General features: G+C 38.2%; 1 long non-coding RNA gene and 5 other non-coding genes across 6 annotated transcripts; 4 read left to right on the forward strand and 2 right to left on the reverse strand.

Annotated features, from left to right (window-relative positions):
* Positions 1-5,522: 5,522 nt before the first annotated feature.
* On the reverse strand, positions 5,523-6,330 carry LOC134311413 (uncharacterized). The gene is made up of 3 exons (XR_010011413.1): positions 5,983-6,330; positions 5,826-5,894; positions 5,523-5,663 (listed from the first exon to the last, which is right to left on the reverse strand). It is a non-coding gene; the product is annotated as an uncharacterized LOC134311413 (long non-coding RNA).
* Positions 6,331-10,510: 4,180 nt separating this feature from the next.
* trnap-cgg (transfer RNA proline (anticodon CGG)) lies at positions 10,511-10,582 on the forward strand. The gene has a single exon. It is a non-coding gene; the product is annotated as a tRNA-Pro (tRNA).
* A 2,951-nt stretch (positions 10,583-13,533) lies between these two features.
* trnap-cgg (transfer RNA proline (anticodon CGG)) lies at positions 13,534-13,605 on the forward strand. Its single transcript has one exon. It is a non-coding gene; the product is annotated as a tRNA-Pro (tRNA).
* A 5,492-nt stretch (positions 13,606-19,097) lies between these two features.
* On the forward strand, positions 19,098-19,169 carry trnah-gug (transfer RNA histidin (anticodon GUG)). Its single transcript has one exon. It is a non-coding gene; the product is annotated as a tRNA-His (tRNA).
* Positions 19,170-22,386: 3,217 nt separating this feature from the next.
* Positions 22,387-22,459, forward strand: trnar-acg (transfer RNA arginine (anticodon ACG)). The gene has a single exon. It is a non-coding gene; the product is annotated as a tRNA-Arg (tRNA).
* Positions 22,460-24,052: 1,593 nt separating this feature from the next.
* Positions 24,053-24,134, reverse strand: trnas-gcu (transfer RNA serine (anticodon GCU)). Its single transcript has one exon. It is a non-coding gene; the product is annotated as a tRNA-Ser (tRNA).

The following is a 24,134-nucleotide window of genomic DNA, read 5'->3' on the forward strand; positions in this document are numbered from 1 at the left end:
TCCGTTAGCCTGTTTAGTCTGTTTTGCCTGTTTAGTCTGTGTTTAGCCTGTCCATTAGCCCAGTTAGTCTGTTTAGCCCAGTTAGTCTGTTTAGTCCTGTTCTGTCAGTTTAACCCTGTCTTGTCTTTATTATCATTAAATATAGTTTATCACACATCTCCGCGTTTGTGTCCGCCCCTCCTGTCCGTCTAGCCCACACACCGTTACACTGTTGTTAGAGTGCTTATTTTGTCAAATACATTTTATCTGCTGTCTTATTTCAAAAATATGGATGTTGACAATTTAGTAATAATTAAGAAAAAAGTACACTTTCATTGGTGTATAGTGTATGCTGACATTGGTAAAAAGTGAAGTAAAAAAGGAGCGACACGAACATTCTAAATTGCTAAATGACACCTGCTAAATTGATCATAACTTTTGAATAGAAGATGATAGATTCAAAATTATTTTCTTGACCAATGGCTCACAAAAATGCAAACATTTCATATATTCTATGTTGTTCTCTATATTGCCCAGAAATGTGTTAAAAATGTAAGTATTTATGAATTAAGTAAAAAACGAGAGATTTTTTTAGGTTGATTTTGAAGTTTTTTTATAAACATTTATTATATTACACTTGAAAAACATTGAGTTTCATATAATTTTAAAGAACTGATTCTCCTGGTTATAATGGTGTGTATATGTAGTCTTTATTTTCCATAAAAGTACACTTTCATTGGTTTATAGTGTATGCTGACATTGGTAAAAAGTGAGGTAAAAAAGGAGCGACACGAACATTCTAAATTGCTAAATGACACCTGCTAAATTGATCATAACTTTTGAATAGAAAATGATAGATTCAAAATTATTTTCTTGCCAAATGGCTTACAAAATTGCAAACATTTCATATATTCTATATTTTTCTCTATATTGCACAGAAATGTGTTCAAAATTTAAGTATTTATGAATTAAATAAAAAACGAGAGATTTTTTTTAGGTTGATTTTGAAGGTTTTTTGTAAACATTTATTATATTACACTTGAAAAACATTGTGTTTCATATAATTTTAAAGAACTGATTCTCCTGGTTATAATGGTGTGTGTATATAGTCTATGCTATGTACGGTATTTACACAATAGGGTTTTTTCTATGACTGTTACATAGTGTCCGAAAATGGAATGTTCCACTCAGGCATGAAAGGGTTAATTTAATTCCTGCAATGTATTTCTGAACATTACCCCAGCTGAAGTGTACCTACTTAAAGTCTACTGTAAGTGCAAATAAAATGGGGCAACATTCAGTAAAGTTACCTTCAAGAGTAAAATAAAGGTAAATAAAGAGACCAAAAACAACAAGCAAACTGATGTTGGATTTTTTACACAGTAGAGTTATGTGGAATCTGACCAGGTTCTTCTTCAACCTTAGCAGCTTTACATTTAAGAATTAAAATGAAAGACTTTATTACAGTGTACTAAAACTGTAAATTTACTATAGTTCTAATTTGACTAAACACTGGCAGGTATTACACTATGGGCTGTTACTGTTAATCACCTGTCTTTCATATGGTAGTTTTGAAAATGATCAGTTCTATTGTGACAAAGGAATTTGATGTGGGTGGAGCTGTGAATTATCCCAATCAATGATCACAGTCTGAACAGTTATAAGAAGAGCACCTGATTTATGTTCCTCAGAATGAAGGACTGTAGGACTGAGCAAGATGTTTTGAGCTGAGTCAGGTTTGTAATTATTACATTTCCATTTGTTCTATTCAAGCTGAACTCAAGAACATGATCTTCTGTGATGTCACAATTGAGACCCTAACAATGGCTCTGACATGTCTTACTGTTATTTTTGTAAGTGCTATTTGTTGGGGTAGTTTTAAGTGACTCAAGCAACTGAAGACATTCAAGTGTTCTATCTTTTTCTAATTTAAGAGAGTAAAACAGACTGGGATTACTTTAAACAAGAGCACTATTTTGTATTCTTAATAAGTGCTCTTGTTTGGGGCAGTCTCATCTGTGCAGATCCTGTTTAGTGTCCTGCAACTTTTTAATGTTTAATTTAATTCCTGCAATGTATTTCTGAACATTACCCTAACTGAAGTGTACCTACTTAAAGTCTACTGTAAGTGCAAATAAGTTGGGGCAACATTCAGTAAAGTTACCTTCAAGAGACCAAAAACAACAAGCAAACTGATGTTGGATTTTTTACACAGTAGAGTTATGTGCAATCTGACCAGGTTCTTCTTCAACCTTAGCAGCTTTACATTTAAGAACTTAAAATGAAAGACTTCATTACAGTGTACTAAAATTCAAAATTTACTATAGTTCTAATTTGACTAAACACTGGCAGGTATTACACTATGGACTGTTACTGTTAATCACCTGTCTTTCATTTACATTTACATTTACATTTTCGGCATTTAGCAGACGCTCTTATCCAGAGCGACTTACAGAAGTGCTTCTATAGTGAACATTTCATTTCTCAAGTTTAGGTAAACAACAGTCAAAGAACACAAACCTGCTAAAACCTGTTAAAAGGCTTTTTTTTTTTTTTTTTTTTTTTTTTTTTTGAAATGGAAAAGAATGGAACGAAATGTTAGTAAATAAGTACAGTCAGCCTAAGTGTTTAGTAAAAAGGTGGGTTTTTAATCGTTTTTTAAAGACAGCAAGAGACTCAGATGTTCGGACAGACAGAGGAAGTTCATTCCACCACTTCGGCGCTAGAACAGAGAACAGCCTTGATGCTTGTCTTCCTTTAGTCCTGGATGGGGGCTCAAGTCGAGCAAGACTAGAGGCTCGGAGGTTGCGTGGTACAGAGCGTGGTTTGATTAGGCCACGAAGGTAGCTTGGGGCTGGTCCATTTTTGGCTTTGTAGGCGAGCGTCAGTGTTTTAAACTGAATGCGTGCAGCTACAGGAAGCCAGTGAAGAGAACGTAGCAGTGAGGTGATGTGGCAGTGTTTGGGTTGGTTAAAAACCAGACGTGCAGCTGCATTTTGAATGAGCTGTAAGGGTTTCATATGGTACTTTTGAAAATGATCAGTTCTATTGTGACAAAGGAATTTGATGTGGGCGGAGCTGTGAATTATCCCAATCAATGATCACAGTCTGAACAGTTATAAGAAGAGCACCTGATTTATGTTCCTCAGAATGAAGGACTGTAGGACTGAGCAAGATGTTTTGAGCTGAGTCAGGTTTGTAATTATTACATTTCCATTAGTTCTATTCAAGCTGAACTCAAGAACATGATCTTCTGTGATGTCACAATTGAGACCCTAACAATGGCTCTGACATGTCTTACTGTTATTTTTGTAAGTGCTATTTGTTGGGGTAGTTTTAAGTGACTCAAGCAACTGAAGACATTCAAGTGTTCTATCTTTTTCTAATTTAAGAGAGTAAAACAGACTGGGATTACTTTAAACAAGAGCACTATTTTGTATTTTTAATAAGTGCTCTTGTTTGGGGCAGTGTCATCTGTGCAGATCCAGTTTAGTGTCCTGCAACTTTTTAATGTTTAATTTAATTCCTGCAATGTATTTCTGAACATTACCCTAACTGAAGTGTACCTACTTAAAGTCTACTGTAAGTGCAAATAAGTTGGGGCAACATTCAGTAAAGTTACCTTCAAGAGACCAAAAACAACAAGCAAACTGATGTTGGATTTTTTTCACAGTAGAGTTATGTGGAATCTGACCAAGTTCTTCTTCAACCTTAGCAGCTTTACATTTAAGAACTTAAAATGAAAGACTTCATTACAGTGTACTAAAACTGTAAATTTACTATAGTTCTAATTTGACTAAACACTGGCAGGGATTGCTCAATGGGCATGATCTTCTGTGATGTCACAATTGAGACCGTAACAATGGCTAACAATGGTACTAAATTTACTTTAGTTCAAATTTGACTAAACACTGGCAGGTATTACACTATGGGCTGTTAATGTTAATCACCTGTCTTTCATATTGTACTTTTGAAAATGATCAGTTCTATTGTGACAAAGGAATTTGATGTGGGCATAGCTGTGAATGGACTACTTGCACTCAAGGCTATGACGCATTTCCGTTTTCAAATAGTGCGGCTTGATCGTTTCCGGTAGTATTGTTTACATTCATCGGCATATGCAAAACCTTCGTGAGATTAAAATGAGTGTCCGGTGTAAAGTTTTTATATCAGAACGTTTTCAGAAACAGCTCAAGAAATATTCAGAGCACTGTTGTGTTCCTCTTTGCTCGGCGTCGGCGAAGTTTAATGGAAGTTTTCATAGCTTCCCAGCTATGAACTCAGGAGGCAGTGGCTAATAAACATCCGTCGGGACCACTTTACTATTTCGCCTTATACGAAGGTCTGTAGCAGACATTTCTTACCAGACCACTTGGTTGAACCAAAAATTCCAGATAATCGGAGAAGATTGACGAAGGGTGCAGTACCATTGCTTTTTTTAATGGAACAGCTACAGCACTCAGGCTCCACGGCAAATTAATTTCCCTTTCCCATACAGTAAACATTAGCCAGTTATTTACAGTGGCATGCCTGTTGTCAAACTATCAAAACAAAGCACTAGTTAAGGTATGGGTTAAATAAAAAATAAAGCAGTAGTTATCAACTCCAGTCCTAGGGACCCCATGCCCTCTGTAATTTATACTGTTGTATTTCTCAACACTTTAAATTCAGCTCCTGATTTCATTAAGCAAACATGTAAATAATTTGCATTACACACCGGTTCTTTACATAAAAACACAATGCACTGTTTCACAAAAACACAAACAATCTTTTATTAAGTAAACATATGATTTAATTTTGTTTGTTTATTAGGATTTTATTATCATGTTTTACACTTCACAAGTTCACAAGTTATATTGAAAAGTTACAGACAATTTTATATCTCCAGTTCACCTCACTTGCACGTCTTTGGACTGTGGGAGGAAACCGGAGCACCCGGAGGAAACCCACACAGACACGGGGAGAACATGCAAACTCCACACAGAAAGGACCCGGACCGCTCCACCTGGGGATCGAACCCAGGACCTTCTTGCTGTGAGGCGACACTGCTACCCACCGTGCCGCCCTATAATTTAATAAGTATACAGAATATTCAATATTTACATTTTCTCATTTCTGTCCACAAATTATGTATTTATTAAACTGTAAAAGAGCATATTTTAGACACACCAGGTTCTGTAAATATTTTGTATACTTTTTGTACATTAAAACATTAAGTCTAAACTAATTCTGTTTCCAATATTTATTATTTTTTATTATTTATTATTATTATTTATTAATTATTTGTTACTCTAGGCTTGCGGAGCAGATGCCACTCAGCCCAAGAACTCTGCTCCCGAGTTGACACCTCAATTTTGTGAGCCATATAAAAAAGCTCCTGTTCAGTGCACACAAAAGCACAGGTGGGTGCATCAAGGTGGTGGTCTTTCAGAGGCAGAAGTGGGGTTGATGGAACATCAGGATGCAGCGTGATGTGTCGTGATGGTAAAACAGGCTGCTGATATGACAGAACACTGCCCTCCTGCACCATACCAAATGCACACTGCACAGCTGGCTTGTTGAGGTCCATGCCCATGGTGGTCACCAGCGGCTTGTCTTCAAGGCTGAATTTTTCATAAGCCTCTGCCACTCTAAACATGCATGGATCCGGTAAAGGGCCCACCATGCCCCTGTAGAGTCCACTCCTACAAATTTAAGTAGAGACAATACCCCAAACTATAAGCATTCAGGTTAATAATTAATTAAAGTTAATTATAACTATTTATACATTTCAGGTGTGGTAGAGCAGGTAAATTGTACAACTGCAGGTCTAATGAGCAGATTTGTAAAGTAATTAATCACCTTACCTAACTACGCCTTGAGACTTTTGATTTGGCACAGGTGATCATGTTGTTGATTGGTCCTGGCTTTACACCCTAATAAGAGAGACAAACGTTGCTGCAATGTAGTTCAGACAGTGCATTAAATTAGAATGCTTATCAAGTGTGATTATTATAAACTTACAATTGTCCGAGGTTTGTGCCAGCGCTGTTCAGTTTCAGTACAGCTGTGCACAGGAGGAACTACTGGCACACTGAGCTGAGAGAAATGTGCAGTTTGAAAAAGCAAAGCCACTATGTGGTTGCATAGGGCAGTGCCTGCAACACATGAACTGCATGTGTGTGTCAGCACAACAGGAGATGAATCACGTAGCCCGATCTGTAAGGGGGTAAGCAAATTAGTAATGACTTTGTTTAATTCATGGGTTCCTATACCAGTGCTGGTGATCCCACATCACATTTTTTGTTTTAACTTATCTAAAACCTGATTGAACTAATTAACAAATTAAGTTCCTCGTGGGTGAGGCTGAGTAAAGTGTTTTAAAATGGAGAGAAAAAACATGTGTATGGCATAAGCACCCCAAGAATGGAACCTGGAACCTCTTGCTTAATTTATAGCAATAGGTTTTGGATATAGAACCTAGAACATCAAAGAACAGTGAAGACTGATTTGAACATCTGAACTTCAGAGCAAAAAGAGATCCCAACCCAGTCATTAAACCCTATATGTTGCATATTTTTCCACCAGATTTTTCCACCAGATTCAGCTCATTACCTAAGTAAAGGCTGGTCATGTGGGGGAAACACAAAAAATTGCTAAGTATGGCGTTCATAAGACTGACTTTAGGAATCCTGGATTGCCAATATGTTCATTGCTAGAGCAGTGTCTCTTAATGCTACTTCTGGTAACTCTAGATTAGGTATATTGAATTCTTGGTACGTTGAATCATGGAATATTTAAAACTGTATGGAGTGGTCAGGAACATGACTGAGAAACACTGCCATAGAGGGTCAAACTCAGCTCCTGGATGCCAACAGCTTTTTCCAATTTTAGAACAAGACAGTTATATAAGAAGTGAACATTAAATGAAGTTAATGCTAAACTCTGCAGTGCTGTGGACACAGGAGTGAAGTCTGTAACCCCTGGTTTAGCCCTACACTTCCTCCCTACTCGTAAACTGTGCGCTGACTCGTTCTTCTTCATGGATCTGTAGCACAAGGCTCTCACACTGGCCTCCCCTGACAGCCTGTCCCTATTCGACACTAAATAAAAATAACATACAAATTAATTGTACAGTTTGTACATTAGATAGCTAGTTACCTCATCGTTAGTAAACAAATTAGCAACGTTGTCATGCTGTTAAGCTGTGTTAGCAATACTGACCATTACAGCATAACAGGGTGAAAAAAGACATAAAACGTAATAATTTTAATGGAAAACATGCCTAGAAGTAAATATCATGAACAACAGCAAAGTTGCAGTTTCAACATAATACTTCCACTTGTCAACAGGACAAACTAACCCAGCTAACACTAATGTAGTTACCCTTGCTAACGCTAGCTAAGTAGCTTCTTTCTGTACTTCGCGGGCTAACCTAAAATATAAGATAAGCGTTTCCTTACCTTCGTAGTTGTGGATGTATGACGAGGCATACAGTTTAAAGCCCTTCTCCAGCTTGCTAGATGAGGCTTTACTGGTCTTCTTACATATCCGATGAATGTCGTTAATGTTCATTTTTGGAAGCTCTTGCAAACACCGACTGAAAAATACCGCCATTGCGAATGTAGTGGAAAACCGGAAACGCTGGAGCAGCACTAAAGAAAATGCGGAAGTAGTTGTGCAAGTAGTCCATTATCCCAATCAATGATCACAGTCTGAACAGTTATAAGAAGAACACCTGATTTATGTTCCTCAGAATGAAGGACTGTAGGACTGAGCAAGATGTTTTGAGCTGAGTCAGGTATGTCATTATTACATTTCCATTTGTTCTATTCAAGCTGAACTCAAGAACATGATCTTCTGTGATGTCACAATTGAGACCCTAACAATGGCTCTGACATGTCTAACTGTTATTTATGTAAGTGCTATTTGTTGGGGTAGTTTTAAGTGACACAAGCAACTGAAGACATTCAAGTGTTCTATCTTTTTCTAATTTAAAAGAGTAAAACAGACTGGGATTACTTTAAACAAGAGCACTATTTTGTATTCTTAATAAGTGCTCTGTTTGGGGCAGTCTCATCTGTGCAGATCCAGTTCAGTGTCCTGCAGCTTTTTAATGTTTAATTTAATTCCTGCAATGTATTTCTGAACATTACCCTAACAGAAGTGTACCTACTTAAAGTCTACTGTAAGTGCAAATAAGTTGGGGCAACATTCAGTAAAGTTACCTTCAAGAGACCAAAAACAACAAGCAAACTGATGTTGGATTTTTTACACAGTAGAGTTATGTGGAATCTGACCAAGTTCTTCTTCAACCTTAGCAGCTTTACATTTAAGAACTTAAACTGAAAGACTTTATTACAGTGTACTAAAACTGTAAATTTACTATAGTTCTAATTTGACTAAACACTGGCAGGGATTGCTCAATGGGCATGATCTTCTGTGATGTCACAATTGAGACCGTAACAATGGCTAACAATGGTACTAAATTTACTTTAGTTCAAATTTGACTAAACACTGGCAGGTATTACACTATGGGCTGTTAATGTTAATCACCTGTCTTTCATATTGTACTTTTGAAAATGATCAGTTCTATTGTGACAAAGGAATTTGATGTGGGCGGAGCTGTGAATTATCCCAATCAATGATCACAGTCTGAACAGTTATAAGAAGAGCACCTGATTTATGTTCCTCAGAATGAAGGACTGTAGGACTGAGCAAGATGTTTTGAGCTGAGTCAGGTTTGTCATTATTACATTTACATTTGTTCTATTCAAGCTGAACTCAAGAACATGATCTTCTGTGATGTCACAATTGAGACCCTAACAATGGCTCTGACATGTCTTACTGTTATTTTTGTAAGTGCTATTTGATGGGGTAGTTTTAAGTGACTCAAGCAACTGAAGACATTCAAGTGTTCTATCTTTGTCTAATTTAAGAGAGTAAAACAGACTGGGATTACTTTAAACAAGAGCACTATTTTGTATTCTTAATAAGTGCTCTTGTTTGGGGCAGTCTCATCTGTGCAGATCCAGTTCAGTGTCCTGCAACTTTTTAATGTTTAATTTAATTCCTGCAATGTATTTCTGAACATTACCCTAACTGAAGTGTACCTACTTAATGTCTACTGTAAGTGCAAATAAGTTGGGGCAACATTCAGTAAAGTTACCTTCAAGAGACCAAAAACAACAAGCAAACTGATGTTGGATTTTTTACACAGTAGAGTTATGTGGAATCTGACCAAGTTCTTATTCAACCTTAGCAGCTTTACATTTAAGAACTTAAAATGAAAGACTTTATTACAGTGTACTAAAACTGTAAATTTACTATAGTTCTAATTTGACTAAACACTGGCAGGTATTACACTATGGGCTGTTACTGTTAATCACCTGTCTTTCATATGGTACTTTTGAAAATGATCAGTTCTATTGTGACAAAGGAATGTGGGCGGAGCTGTGAATTATCCCAATCAATGATCACAGTCTGAACAGTTATAAGAAGAGCACCTGATTCATGTTCCTCAGAATGAAGGACTGTAGGACTGAGCAAGATGTTTTGAGCTGAGTCAGGTATGTCATTATTACATTTCCTTTAGTTCTATTCAAGCTGAACTGAAGAACATGATCTTCTGTGATGTCACAATTGAGACCCTAACAATGGCTCTGACATGTCTTACTGTTATTTTTGTAAGTGCTATTTGTTGGGGTAGTTTTAAGTGACTCAAGCAACTGAAGACATTCAAGTGTTCTATCTTTTTCTAATTTAAGAGAGTAAAACAGACTGGGATTACTTTAAACAAGAGCACTATTTTGTATTCTTAATAAGTGCTCTTGTTTGGGGCAGTCTCATCTGTGCAGATCCAGTTCAGTGTCCTGCAACTTTTTAATGTTTAATTTAATTCCTGCAATGTATTTCTGAACATTACCCTAACTGAAGTGTACCTACTTAAAGTCTACTGTAAGTTAAAATAAGTTGGGGCAACATTCAGTAAAGTTACCTTCAAGAGACCAAAAACAACAAGCAAACTGATGTTGGATTTTTTACACAGTAGAGTTATGTGGAATCTGACCAAGTTCTTCTTCAACCTTAGCAGCTTTACATTTAAGAACTTAAAATGAAAGACTTCATTACAGTGTACTAAAACTGTAAATTTACTATAGTTCTAATTTGACTAAACACTGGCAGGTATTGCACAATGGGCATGATCTTTTGTGATGTCACAATTGAGACCCTAACAATGGCTAACAATGGTACTAAAATTCTAAATTTACTATAGTTCTAATTTGACTAAACACTGGCAGGTATTACACTATGGGCTGTTACTGTTAATCACCTGTCTTTCATATTGTACTTTTGAAAATGATCAGTTCTACTTTGACAATGGAATTTGATGTGGGCGGAGCTGTGAATTATCCCAGTCTATGTACTAATACTGGAGGTTTTGATAGTTTTGTAATGCAAGCACCAACCACACTTACCAGCTCAACCAGACAACATAGTTTTGAAGGTCAGTCACACAGATCAAAGTAACACAAAGCCTCTTTTTCCTGCTGGCTGGTTGGTCTAGGGGTATGGTTCTCACTTCGGGTGCGAGAGGTCCCGGGTTCAAATCCCGGACTAGCCCTTGCTTAAGCCAAAAAACTTATCAAGTGTCCCGTTACAATCTAATGATTAAACAAAAATGACACATGCTGATACACTGGTAGAAGTTGGTGAGCTTATGTGGATGTAAATACCTTTCATAACAATTCTTCCAGTCAGCTTTAATTTTTGTTTTTCTTCTACCGATTTTAGAATCTTTGGGCAAATTCGAAGCATTGAAAATGTTACGAAATCCAAACAGCAAGAAGCATGAAGTCAACACGACAAGATAAAATATCATGGTAATGTAAATGCTACAAAATCTCTTGTATAACTAACCGATTAAAGACAGCGTCACAACGTTTGTATCGTACAGTTTGGGTGGATAAACATGATACATAACGTAAACAGTGTGAAGTATAAAGTCAGTGGGACTGCACACAGCTCCTGTCAAATGCTTCCAAGTCTTTTTATTTGACAAAGCGAGTCTTTAATGAAACCTCATGCTTATTTGTATTCTTAATAAGTGCTCCTGTTTGGGGCAGTGTCATCTGTGCAGATCCAGTTTAGTGTCCTGCAACTTTTTAATGTTTAATTTAATTCCTGCAATGTATTTCTAAAGTGTACCTGCTTAAAGTCTACTGTAAGTGCAAATAAGTTGGGGCAACATTCAGTAAAGTTACCTTCAAGAGACCAAAAACAACAAGCAAACTGATGTTGGATTTTTTACACAGTAGAGTTATGTGGAATCTGACCAAGTTCTTCTTCAACCTTAGCAGCTTTACATTTAAGAACTTAAAATGAAAGACTTTATTACAGTGTACTAAAACTGTAAATTTACTATAGTTCTAATTTGACTAAACACTGGCAGTTATTGCTCAATGGGCATAATCTTATGTGATGTCACAATTGAGACCGTAACAATGGCTAACAATGGTACTAAATTTACTTTAGTTCAAATTTGACTAAACACTGGCAGGTATTACACTATGGGCTGTTAATGTTAATCACCTGTCTTTCATATTGTACTTTTGAAAATGATCAGTTCTATTGTGACAAAGGAATTTGATGTGGGCATAGCTGTGAATTATCCCAATCAATGATCACAGTCTGAACAGTTATAAGAAGAACACCTAATTTATGTTCCTCAGAATGAAGGACTGTAGGACTGAGCAAGATGTTTTGAGCTGAGTCAGGTATGTCATTATTACATTTACATTTGTTCTATTCAAGCTGAACTCAAGAACATGATCTTCTGTGATGTCACAATTGAGACCCTAACAATGGCTCTGACATGTCTAACTGTTATTTATGTAAGTGCTATTTGTTGGGGTAGTTTTAAGTGACACAAGCAACTGAAGACATTCAAGTGTTCTATCTTTTTCTAATTTCAGAGAGTAAAACAGACTGGGATTACTTTAAACAAGAGCACTATTTTGTATTCTTAATAAGTGCTCTGTTTGGGGCAGTCTCATCTGTGCAGATCTAGTTCAGTGTCCTGCAACTTTTTAATGTTTAATTTAATTCCTGCAATGTATTTCTGAACATTACCCTAACTGAAGTGTACCTACTTAATGTCTACTGTAAGTGCAAATAAGTTGGGGCAACATTCAGTAAAGTTACCTTCAAGAGACCAAAAACAACAAGCAAACTGATGTTGGATTTGTTACACAGTAGATTTATGTGGAATCTGGCCAAGTTCTTATTCAACCTTAGCAGCTTTACATTTAAGAACTTAAAATGAAAGACTTTATTACAGTGTACTAAAACTGTAAATTTACTATAGTTCTAATTTGACTAAACACTGGCAGGTTTTACACTATGGGCTGTTACTGTTAATCACCTGTCTTTCATATGGTACTTGTATTTTAAAATGATCAGTTCTATTGTGACAAAGGAATGTGGGCGGAGCTGTGAATTATCCCAATCAATGATCACAGTCTGAACAGTTATAAGAAGAGCACCTGATTCATGTTCCTCAGAATGAAGGACTGTAGGACTGAGCAAGATGTTTTGAGCTGAGTCAGGTTTGTCATTATTACATTTCCATTAGTTCTATTCAAGCTGAACTCAAGAACATGATCTTCTGTGATGTCACAATTGAGACCCTAACAATGGCTCTGACATGTCTTACTGTTATTTTTGTAAGTGCTATTTGTTGGGGTAGTTTTAAGTGACTCAAGCAACTGAAGACATTCAAGTGTTCTATCTTTTTCTAATTTAAGAGAGTAAAACAGACTGGGATTACTTTAAACAAGAGCACTATTTTGTATTCTTAATAAGTGCTCTTGTTTGGGGCAGTCTCATCTGTGCAGATCCAGTTCAGTGTCCTGCAACTTTTTAATGTTTAATTTAATTCCTGCAATGTATTTCTGAAGTTTACCTACTTAAAGTCTACTGTAAGTTCAAATAAGTTGGGGCAACATTCAGTAAAGTTACCTTCAAGAGACCAAAAACAACAAGCAAACTGATGTTGGATTTTTTACACAGTAGAGTTATGTGGAATCTGACCAAGTTCTTCTTCAACCTTAGCAGCTTTACATTTAAGAACTTAAAATGAAAGACTTCATTACAGTGTACTAAAACTGTAAATTTACTATAGTTCTAATTTGACTAAACACTGGCAGGTATTGCACAATGGGCATGATCTTTTGTGATGTCACAATTGAGACCCTAACAATGGCTAACAATGGTACTAAAATTCTAAATTTACTATAGTTCTAATTTGACTAAACACTGGCAGGTATTACACTATGGGCTGTTACTGTTAATCACCTGTCTTTCATATTGTACTTTTGAAAATGATCAGTTCTACTTTGACAATGGAATTTGATGTGGGCGGAGCTGTGAATTATCCCAGTCTATGTACTAATACTGGAGGTTTTGATAGTTTTGTAATGCAAGCACCAACCACACTTACCAGCTCAACCAGACAACATAGTTTTGAAGGTCAGTCACACAGATCAAAGTAACACAAAGCCTCTTTTTCCTGCTGGCTGGTTGGTCTAGGGGTATGGTTCTCACTTCGGGTGCGAGAGGTCCCGGGTTCAAATCCCGGACTAGCCCTTGCTTAAGCCAAAAAACTTATCAAGTGTCCCGTTACAATCTAATGATTAAACAAAAATGACACATGCTGATACACTGGTAGAAGTTGGTGAGCTTATGTGGATGTAAATACCTTTCATAACAATTCTTCCAGTCAGCTTTAATTTTTGTTTTTCTTCTACCGATTTTAGAATCTTTGGGCAAATTCGAAGCATTGAAAATGTTACGAAATCCAAACAGCAAGAAGCATGAAGTCAACACGACAAGATAAAATATCATGGTAATGTAAATGTTGTAAAATCTCTTGTATAAGTAACCGATTAAAGACAGCGTCACAACGTTTGTATCGTACAGTTTGGGTGGATAAACATGATACATAACGTAAACAGTGTGAAGTATAAAGTCAGTGGGACTGCACACAGCTCCTGTCAAATGCTTCCAAGTCTTTTTATTTGACAAAGCGAGTCTTTAATGACACCTCATGCTTAAACTGTTAGAAATGCTTTAATGAAGCTCTGCACTGAATTTTCTTTTGTCATGAATACACTTCCCAGTGCAACCAGTCGACATGGTTTTGACGCTAAGCCACGTCGGTCAAAGAAATGCCCTGGCATCTGTCCAGGCTGGCTCGTTGGTCTAGGGGTATGATTCTCGCTTAGGGTGCGGGAGTTCCCGGGTTCAAATCTCGGATGAGCCCTTGTTAACCCACGTTTAATTTATCAACTGCCTCTTCAGGTTCTAATCCCAGTGTGCAAATGGAAATGAATTGGGGATTAAATGGCAAAACTGAACAGCTTTCTATGTGGATGCCAGACCACGTTATTAAAATTCTAACCTTTAGCTTAAACTTTGTCCTCATACAATTAAAACAAACAAAACAAAAAACCTTTATAAAATCATGCTGCCAGAGTTATTCTAAAAGCCATCGAGAGGTTTTGTGAATCCATGTTTAAATGTAAAGCACTGTCATTGTGAAGGAAAGTCAAACAGTGCAGAGGATGAAGTCAACACGACAAGGAAAATCTCATGTCAACGTACATTTCTTTCAATCTTTAGTATTAATAACCGATAACACAAAACATCATAACGTTTGTTTTATGTAGAAAAAGAAATAAATATTACTAACTTTATTATTAAAATATTAAATGCTGATTTTTTTTGTTGCCACTGAACTAAATTGTTAGACAAGATCTGTTTTATTTTTTTTATTTGTACAGTTGTGTTCAAAATTATTTAACCCCCACTGCAGTAAAGTGTTTTAGCAAGTTTTACATTTATTTTTTATCTTGTTCACAATCAGATCAAATAAGGACTTGTATAATAGACAAATGCAACTGAAATTACAACAATATTTTTTCTAATATACCAACAAATGTCCTTTTTGTGATTTCCTCATTGACAAAATTATTAGTCACATACATCATTAGTACTCCCTTTGGCAGTAATAATGTCCTTCAGACGTGAAACATAGCTTGACACAAGTTACTTGCAGCGATCTACAGGTATCTTAGCCCATTTCTCATGGGCAAAGGCCTCCAGTTCATTGACATTCTTGGGCTTGCTTGCTGCAACTGCCTTCTTCAAGTCCCACCAGAGATTTTCTATGAGATTTAAGTCGGGCGACTGTGATGGCCACTCCAGAATCTTCCAGCCCTTCTTCTGCAACCAAGCCATGGTAGAATTGGAGGTATGCTTGAGATTGTTGTCCTGTTGGAAGGTCCAACGTCTCCCAAGCTTCAGCTTTGTCACTGACTTCATGATATTTCCACCCAAGATCTCCTGAATTCATGGTACCTTGCACACGGTGGAGATTCCCTGTACCTGAAGAAGCGAAACAGCCCCAGAGCATGACTGACCCACTGCCATGCTTCACAGTAGGCAAGTTGTTCTTTTCTGTATAGGCCTCGTTCTTCCTCCTCCAGACATATTGTTGAGCCATAGACCCAAAGACCCATTGTCTCGTCGCTCCAGAGAACAGTATCCCAAAACCTTTGTGGTTTGTGCACATGGTTTTTGGCATACTGGAGTCGACTCTTCTTGTGCTTTGGAGTCAGCAGGGGGTTGCGCCTGGGAGTTCTGGCAGGAAGGCCTTCATCTCGCAGTGTTTGCCTTATTGTCTGGGCTGAAAACTGATTACCTTCCTCTGACAAGTCCTGTCACAGTTCCTCAGCTGTCAGCCGGGGATTTTTCTCCACCTTTCGTTTCAGGTAACGGACAGCAGTCACCGACAGCATCCTCTTTCTGCCATGCCCAGGTAGCGTTTCCACTGTGCCTTTAGCTTTAAACTTGCAAATTATGCTTCCATAATCCAATTCCATATCTTTTTATGTCCATATCCTTGCTTTTTGAAGAGAAATTACCTCCTCTCTTGACTTCTTTGACCATTCCCTGGACTTCACCATGTTGCAGAGACACCATTAACTGTCTAGAGGGAGCTGAGTATCTCAGTCCTTTTAAATCTGCTTAATTGCGGCTCGTTATGGTTCTGTTCACATCTACAGGTGCTTTCAACGCCTGATTGAAAACACCTGATTGAAACATTTGTTCTTGAGAGTGGTAATCTTTAAGGGGTTGAATATTTTTGTCAATGAGGAAATCACATTTGTTGGTATGTAAGAAAAAATATTGTTGTAATTTCAGTTGCATTTGTCTATTATAAGATAAGATAAGATGAGATAAGATAATCCTTTATTAGTCCCACAGTGGGGAAATTCACATTGTTGCAGCAGCGAAGGGACAGTAAAGCACTCAGTACAAAAAATAGACAATAAAAAGTACAATGTACGTATAACAATAATAATAAAAAGTCAGAAAAAACTCTGAAAAATATTTACAAATAATTAAAAATAATTGCACAAGTGAAAAATATTGCACATTATAATAATTACACATGGGGAAAAAAAAGTCACACATTGTAATAATGAATAATTTAAAGTGTGTGTGTGATCTGTCTGGAACAGTGCTGATTGTACAGCAGCAGGAAGGAAGGACCTGCGATACCGCGCTTTCCCACATTTGGGGTGAAGCAGCCTGTCACTGAATTAGCTGCCCAGTGCTGCCAGAGTCTCATGCATGGGGTGGGAGTCATTCTCCAGCATGGATGCCAACTTGGCTAACATCCTTCTTTCTCCCACCACCTGCACTGGGTCTAAGGGGCTCCCCAGGACAGAGCCGGCCCTCTTAATAAGTTTGTTCAGTCTCTTCCTGTCCGCTGTAGAGATGCTGCTGCCCCAGCATACCACTCCATAAAAGATGGCTGATGCTACCACTGTATCAAAGAAAGTCCTTATTTGATCTGATTGTGAACAAGATAAAAAAATAAATGTCAAACTTGCTAAAACACTTTACTGCAGTGGGGGTTGAATAATTTTGAACACAACTGTAAATAATACCTGCTCTGTGGGGGTCCTGACCATTGAAGAACAGGGTGAAAGCAGGCTAAAAACGTATGCAGAGAAACAGACGGACTACAGTCAGTAATTGTAGAACTACAAAGTGCTTCTATATGGTAAGTGGAGCTGATAACATGGACAGTAAGTGTAGAAACAAGGAGGTGGTTTTAATGTTATGGCTGATCGGTGTATATAAAAGTAACAGATAGGAAACTGACATTTAATTTCTGAGTAAATACAATTTGTTGCCTTAATATTAGCATAGCATTACCCACTTATTATCTGTAATGTGAAGTACATCTGAAATGTACTTATTTTATCTAAAGCAACTAAAATATGTAACTTAGTGTTTAGTTTTTGTACAGTATAGAATGATTTCCTGTCACTGTGGGCCTCAGAGCACAGTAGTAGAGAGCAGAATCTGATACTGCAGCAGAGATGATGTTCAGATCCACTCGATTTTTATCTTCATTTATCTTTACAGAAAACCCAGAAACTGCAGCTTCTTTCTTATACTCACTAACCAGAATAATGAACTCTGGTCTGAATGTGGAGAACTGATGATACCACTGCAGGTCCTTACTTGTACCAGATCCTTTGTAATTGCAGGATAAAGTAACAGAGTCTCTCTCCAAGAAAGTTCTAGTGGTTGAAACTGAATTAATTTCCTGTGCGCTGTTATAACCTGTGGACAGATAAAGAACAATGTTTATTTATTGAAAGATATAAGTGTAAGGAAAAAAACTGAGAAGAATCTAGCAGCAGATACATTGTAACTTCTATTTAAGGTTTGGATAAAGGTTCTCATGTGTTATGTGATGTTATTTCTCACCTAAAACAATGGAAAGAAGTAACAGAAATCCAAACAATACCATGACTGAACTGCAGAATAATGTAGCTCAACACCTGCTATCATATCTTATACATAATTAAACCATTTCCTCTCTTTAACTTCCTTTTCCAGCAGTACAGCCCTGTTACACAGTTTAGTAACATGTAGATGGAGCCTGCCATCATGTGCACACTTACACTCACTACATCTGTGTGGAACAAAACCTACCATCTATTTGTACTGTATAACTGATCATTTAAGCAAATATTGTATGTAATATGTTTATTCTTACAGAACTGCTGTCATTTTTATATTTGATGTAAACATTAACTTAAACTCTTGATTTATGTCTTATTATGTATTATGGATTTAATGTATTGCACTGACACAACTGTTAGTACATTTGATGAATAATAAGTGAAGTATTTATCATGGTAAGCAATAAGCCAAAGACACTTGCAAAAGTGCACTGAAAGACACGTCAAAAATCTGCACACAAGCATTTAGAAGAAAAAAAAAGAAGACTTGCCATATAATCACAACAGCTTAGTTACTGTAAAATATGTACAGGGTGAGTCAAAAGTCTTTTATTTCAGAAACGAAAGGGAAAATGACATATCTGAAAACCCCAGCAAGTAATGGGTGAGGGGGCCTATCTTTTAGGCTATGTCCGGAACATGGCCGCCATCTTGAAAGCCGCCATATTGGACCAAGGGCAAGTTTTTCCAATGGGAAGGTGGACATGTAGCATATAAAAAAAATTTTTTTTCTCAGAAATCGATTGCCGCAAGATCTCTCTTGTGTATGGTTCTCGGTACCTCAGATCCAACAATGCAGGTCTTGTCAAAGTGGTAAGAAGTGACTGATGCTGGCGTCAGCTGATGGTGAGCCCTTCAGTATAACATATGGTCTAGCTGTCAGGATTCCTGGTTTTTACCCAGGTGGCCCGGGTTCGACTCCTGGTATGGGAATTCGCCCTTGTTACCTCAGAACCAACAATGCAGGGCTTGTCCAAGTGGAAAGAAGTGACTGATGCTGGCATCAGCCGATGGCAAGATTTTCAGTTTCCCATATGGTCTAGGGGTCAGCATTCCTGATTTTCAGCCAGGCAGCCCCGGTTCGACTCCCGGTATGAGAATTCGTCTTCATGATAGGACTCGAGCAAAACTTTGTCTGTTAGTTCCTCTGTGCCATGTTGCTGTAGCTCAAGAGGTTTGTTCTGTTGGAACTATGACTGCAGTCTATCAGGAAGCAGTCGATGTGAGCTGGACGTGGCTGACCGTTGGAATGCCGTGATCGTATAGTGGTTAGTACTCTGTGTTGTGGCCGCAGCAACCCCGGTTCGAATCCGGGTCATGGCAGTGTGTTTTTGTATGCCGTGCTTTAAAGTTTTTAATTCTCTTTTTGGTCAAAAGACAGAAATGAGGCTGGAGCTTCAGGGAAGTCACAGGCACAGTCCCTCAGGGCCGGTGGTGCAATGCATATGTGTCCGACTACGGATCAGAAGATTCTAGGTTCAACTCCTGGCTGGCTCGGTTACCTTGTGCACTTTTTGTCTTTCTAACGCCACAAAGTGGAGACCTTTAAACAATGTCACGTAGGTTCGAAAACCAGACCACTGAACAAAACCCCTGAAACTCTTGCTTTCAGATCCGGTGCTGCTCACAAAAAAAATCACAACAGTAACACCAAACAGAAGCAGTTCATCTTATACAGACATTCTTTTAATATAATGTTAATGACATACAGATTAGTAACCACAGTGCAGAGAACAATAGATTAGCCATCCATCGCCTTAACCACTTGGTCACCTCGTCTTGCTTTACCTGCTTGTTTCTGGTCTGATTGGTCTGATTGATCAATGTAGATTTTGTAGATCTTTAAAAGACTAGGGATGTAACGATACACTCTACCCACGATACGATACGATTCATGATACTGAGTTCACAATACAATTTATTCCCGATTTTTTTAAACAAAATGAAATTAAAGACAAATTATGACAAAGTTTCCTTTTATTATTTCTCTTTAAAAAATAAAATAGAATAATGTATGTGCGCTTATCTTTTAATTATCTAAAAAAAAAAAAAAAAACAATGCTGCACATTTCCCCTCACATTTCATATTTTGTGTAAAAAAAACAAATGAAATTTTAAAACAAATCCCACATTATATAATAAATAAATAAATAATACCAACAAAGAAAGTAACCTCAAATAAATAAACCTAAGGTTTTGCCTGTGCTCCTTCCAAGCTTGGTAAAATGTCCTCATATCTTTTGCCACGAAAATACCAATGCACCTCATGTAAACGCGCTTGTCAGCGTAGTTTGCCCTTTTATGAATGATTTTCGCTTACGCGGGGTGACCGGAGCTTCTCACTGTGGTGAATTATATGTTTATTATGTTCGTTGCGCTATGTGTAGTTCAGTATCCTGTTGTTTTGTCCATTATCTTTTTTCATTTTCGGTCTTGAGGAAACCACACTTCTGATTTGAAAAAGAAGGGGGCATTTTCAAGTTCCACATCTTCACCTGTGGTCGCCTTTTTTCTGGAACTGTGTAGTTCTAGGGTTGCCAAGTCAGGCATAAATTACCACCGCAACCTTTGAATAAAGCTAGATTTGGCAACCAGGCGAGGTGGCTGGCGCAAGTGCCCTTCGCTGTTTAAAGTGAATATCGATTCATTTTACCTGAATTATTGATTTAAATCGTGGCAAAAATGCATCGATTTTTAACTGTGTATTGGTGCATCGTTACATCCCTATAAAAGACTGAACAAATAATGCACTAATGCAGTGTGCGTGCACATTCTGGTAAACACCCAGATATTTCTTAAAAGGCAATGTAGCTGTTCAAGCCATCTGGGTTGATCAATCAGACCAATCGGCACAGAAACACATTTTCCTAGGCAGGTTGAGACGAGGTGGCTGAGTGGTTAAGGTGATGGACTGCTAATCCGTTGTGTTCTGCATGCGTGGTTTTGGAAACAAGACCTTTAAACATTGATCAAAAGCACTAAAATTCATGCTTTCAGCTCTGATAATTAAGCTCCACCTTTACAACATATTGGTACTACTTACATAAAATACAACTGTAACACCAGAGAGAAACAGCACATCTTATATTTTTACATTATATATTTTTAATGCATTTGTGTTTTTGGCTTACTTCATGGAGGTAGAGCATGTTCTGACGTGGTGTTAAGGCGATAGCCTGCTAATCCATTGTGCTCTGCATGTATGGGTTCGAATCCCATCCTCATTGAAGTCCAAGCCTTTAAACATTGAACAATACCCCTGAAACTCTTGCTGTCAGCGCTGTGCAAAATATTGGCACTACTCACAAAAAAATCACAACTGCAACACCAAATAGAAACAGTTCATCTTATACAGCCGTTCTTTTAATATAATGTTAATGACATACAGATTAGCAACCACACATTGTTTAATGGTCTCCACTTGTGGATTTGTAGAGCTGGATTATTGTGCATGCATTAAGAATTTAAAAGGTATTGTTTTTGACGAAGATAGGATTCGAACCCACGCGTGCAGAGCACAATGGATTAGCAGTCCATCGCCTTAACCACACTGGGGTGAAGGTTTACCTTCCAACATGACAACAACCCGAAGCTCACAGCCGAGAGACCAAAGGAGTGGCTTCGGAGAAAGTCTGTGAATGTCCTTGAGTGGCCCAGCCAGAGCCCAGACCTGAATCCAATCAAACATCTGTGGAAGGAGCTAAAAAAAACATGACGGAACTTGCAAGGACATGCCCAAGAGGAATGGGCAAAAATGTCCAGAAACAAGTGTGCCAAGCTCGTAGCTTCCTTCCCGGTATGGGAATTCATCTTTATGATGGGACTCGAGCAAAACTTTGCCTATTAGTTCCTTTGCACCATGTTGCTGTAGCGCAAGAGGCTTGTTCTGTTGGAACTATGACTGCAGTCTATCAGGGAGCAGTTGCTATGAGCTTGACGTGGCTGATCGTTGGAATGCTGTGATCGTATAGTGGTTAGTACTCTGTGTTGTGGCAGCAGCAACCCAGGTTCGAATCCGGGTCACAGCAGGGTGTTTTTGTATGCCGTGCTTCAAAGTTTTCCATTCTCTCCTTAGTAAAAAGACAGACATGAGGCCGGAGCTTTAGGGAAGTCACAAGCGCTGTCCCACAAGGGCCAGTGGTGCAATGGATAACGTGTCTGACTACGGATCAGAAGATTCTAGTTTCGACTCTTGGCTGGCTTGTTTACTTTGTCCCTTTTTTGTCTTTCTAACTCCTTGTGTATGGTTCTTGGTACCTCACATGCAACAATGCAGGTCTTGTCAAAGTGGTAAGAAGTGACTGATGCTGGCGTCAGCCGATGGCAAGCCCTTCAGTATAACATATGGTCTAGCTGTCAGGATTCCTGGTTTTTACCCATGTGGCCCGGCTTTGACTCCTGGTATGGGAACTTGTATTTCGAATCCGGGTCACGGCAGGGTGTTTTTGTATGCTGTGCTTCAAAGTTTTCCATTCTCTCCTTGGTCAAAAGACAGAAATAAGTCCGGAGCTTCAGGGAGGTCACAAGTGCTGTCCCACAGGGGCCAGTGGCGCAATGGATAACGCGTCTGACTACGAATCAGAAAATTCAAGGTTCGACTCCTGGCTGGCTCGGTTACCTTGTGCCTTTTTTGTCTTTCTAACTCCTTGTGTATGGTTTTTCGTACCTCACATCTGACAATGCAGGTCTTGTCAAAGTGGTAAGAAGTGACTGATGCTGGCGTCAGCCGATGGTAAGTTCTTCAGTTTTCCCATATGGGCAAGCGGTCACCCACCCCCGGTTTGACTCCCGCTATGGGAATTCGCCTTAATTCCCTCAGATCCAACAATGCAGCTCTTGTCAAAGTGGAAAGAATTGACTGATGCTGACAAGAGCTCCCCCTACTTTTCTAATAATAAAGAAGGGATATTAATTAATTACTTTTCCCATAAAAAGGTAATGGTGAGGTGATGAACTGCTAATCCATTGTGCTCTGCACGCGTAGATTTGAGTCCCATTCTCGTTGAACACAACACCTTTTAAACTCTTAATGCATGCACAATAATCCAGCTCCACAAATCCACAAAGTGGAGACCTTTAAACAATGTGTGGTTACTAATCTGTATGTCATTAACATTGTATTAAAAGAACGGCTGTATAAGATGAACCACTTCTATTTGGTGTTACAGTTGTGAGTTTTTTGTGAGTAGTGCCAATATTTTGCACAGAGCTGAAAGCAAGAGTTTCAGGGGTTTTGTTCAATGCTTAAAATTCTGGTTTTCAACAAGGATGGGATTCCAACCCACACATGCAGAGCACAATGGATTAGCGGGCCATCACCTTAACCACTCAGCCACCTCGTCTTGCTTTACCTGCTTGTTTCTGGTCTGATTGATCAATGTAGCTTTTGTAGATTTGTTAAAGACTGAAGAGCAGAAAGCTCATTTTATTTTAGTTCTCTTTAGTTCTCCTTAAAACCGACTGTTAACAAATGATGCACTTATGCAGTGTGTGTGCACATTCTGGTAAACACCCAGATATTTCTTAAAAGGCAATGTAGCTGTTCAAGCCGTCTGGGTTGATCAATCAGACCAATCGGCCCAGAAACACATTTTCCTAGGCAGGTCGAGACGAGGTGGCTGAGTGGTTAAGGCGTTGGACTGCTAATCCGTTGTGCTCTGTATGTTTGATTTTGAAAACCAGACCTTTAAACATTGATTAAAACCCCTGAAATTCTTGCTTTCAGCTCTGATAATTAAGCTCTCACCTTTACAACATATTGGTACTACTCACATAAAATACAACTGTAACACCAGAGAGAAACAGCACATCTTATACAGGCATTTTTTTTAATGCAGTTGTGTTTTTGGCTTACTTCATGAAGGTAGAGCATGTTCTGACGTGGTGGTTAAGGCGATGGACTGCTAATCCATTGTGCTCTGCACGAATGGGTTTGAATCCAATCCTCATTGAAAACCAAGCCTTTAAACATTGAACAAAACCCCTGAAACTCTTGCTTTCAGCTCTGTGCAAAATATTGGCACTACTCACAAAAAACTCACAACTGTAACACCAAATAGAAACTGTTCATCTTATACAGCCGTTCTTTTAATACAATGTTAATGACATACAGATTAGTAACCACACATTGTTTAACGGTCTCCACTTTGTGGATTTGTGGAGCTGGATTATTGTGCATGCATTAAGAGTTCAAAAGGTAGTGTTTTCGACAAGGATGGGATTCGAACCCACGCGTGCAGAGCACAATGGATTAGCAGTCCAGCGCCTTAACCACTCGACCATCTCATC

Source organism: Trichomycterus rosablanca, chromosome 4 (genome assembly GCF_030014385.1).
Source record: "Trichomycterus rosablanca isolate fTriRos1 chromosome 4, fTriRos1.hap1, whole genome shotgun sequence".
NCBI classification, from domain to species: domain Eukaryota; kingdom Metazoa; phylum Chordata; class Actinopteri; order Siluriformes; family Trichomycteridae; genus Trichomycterus; species Trichomycterus rosablanca.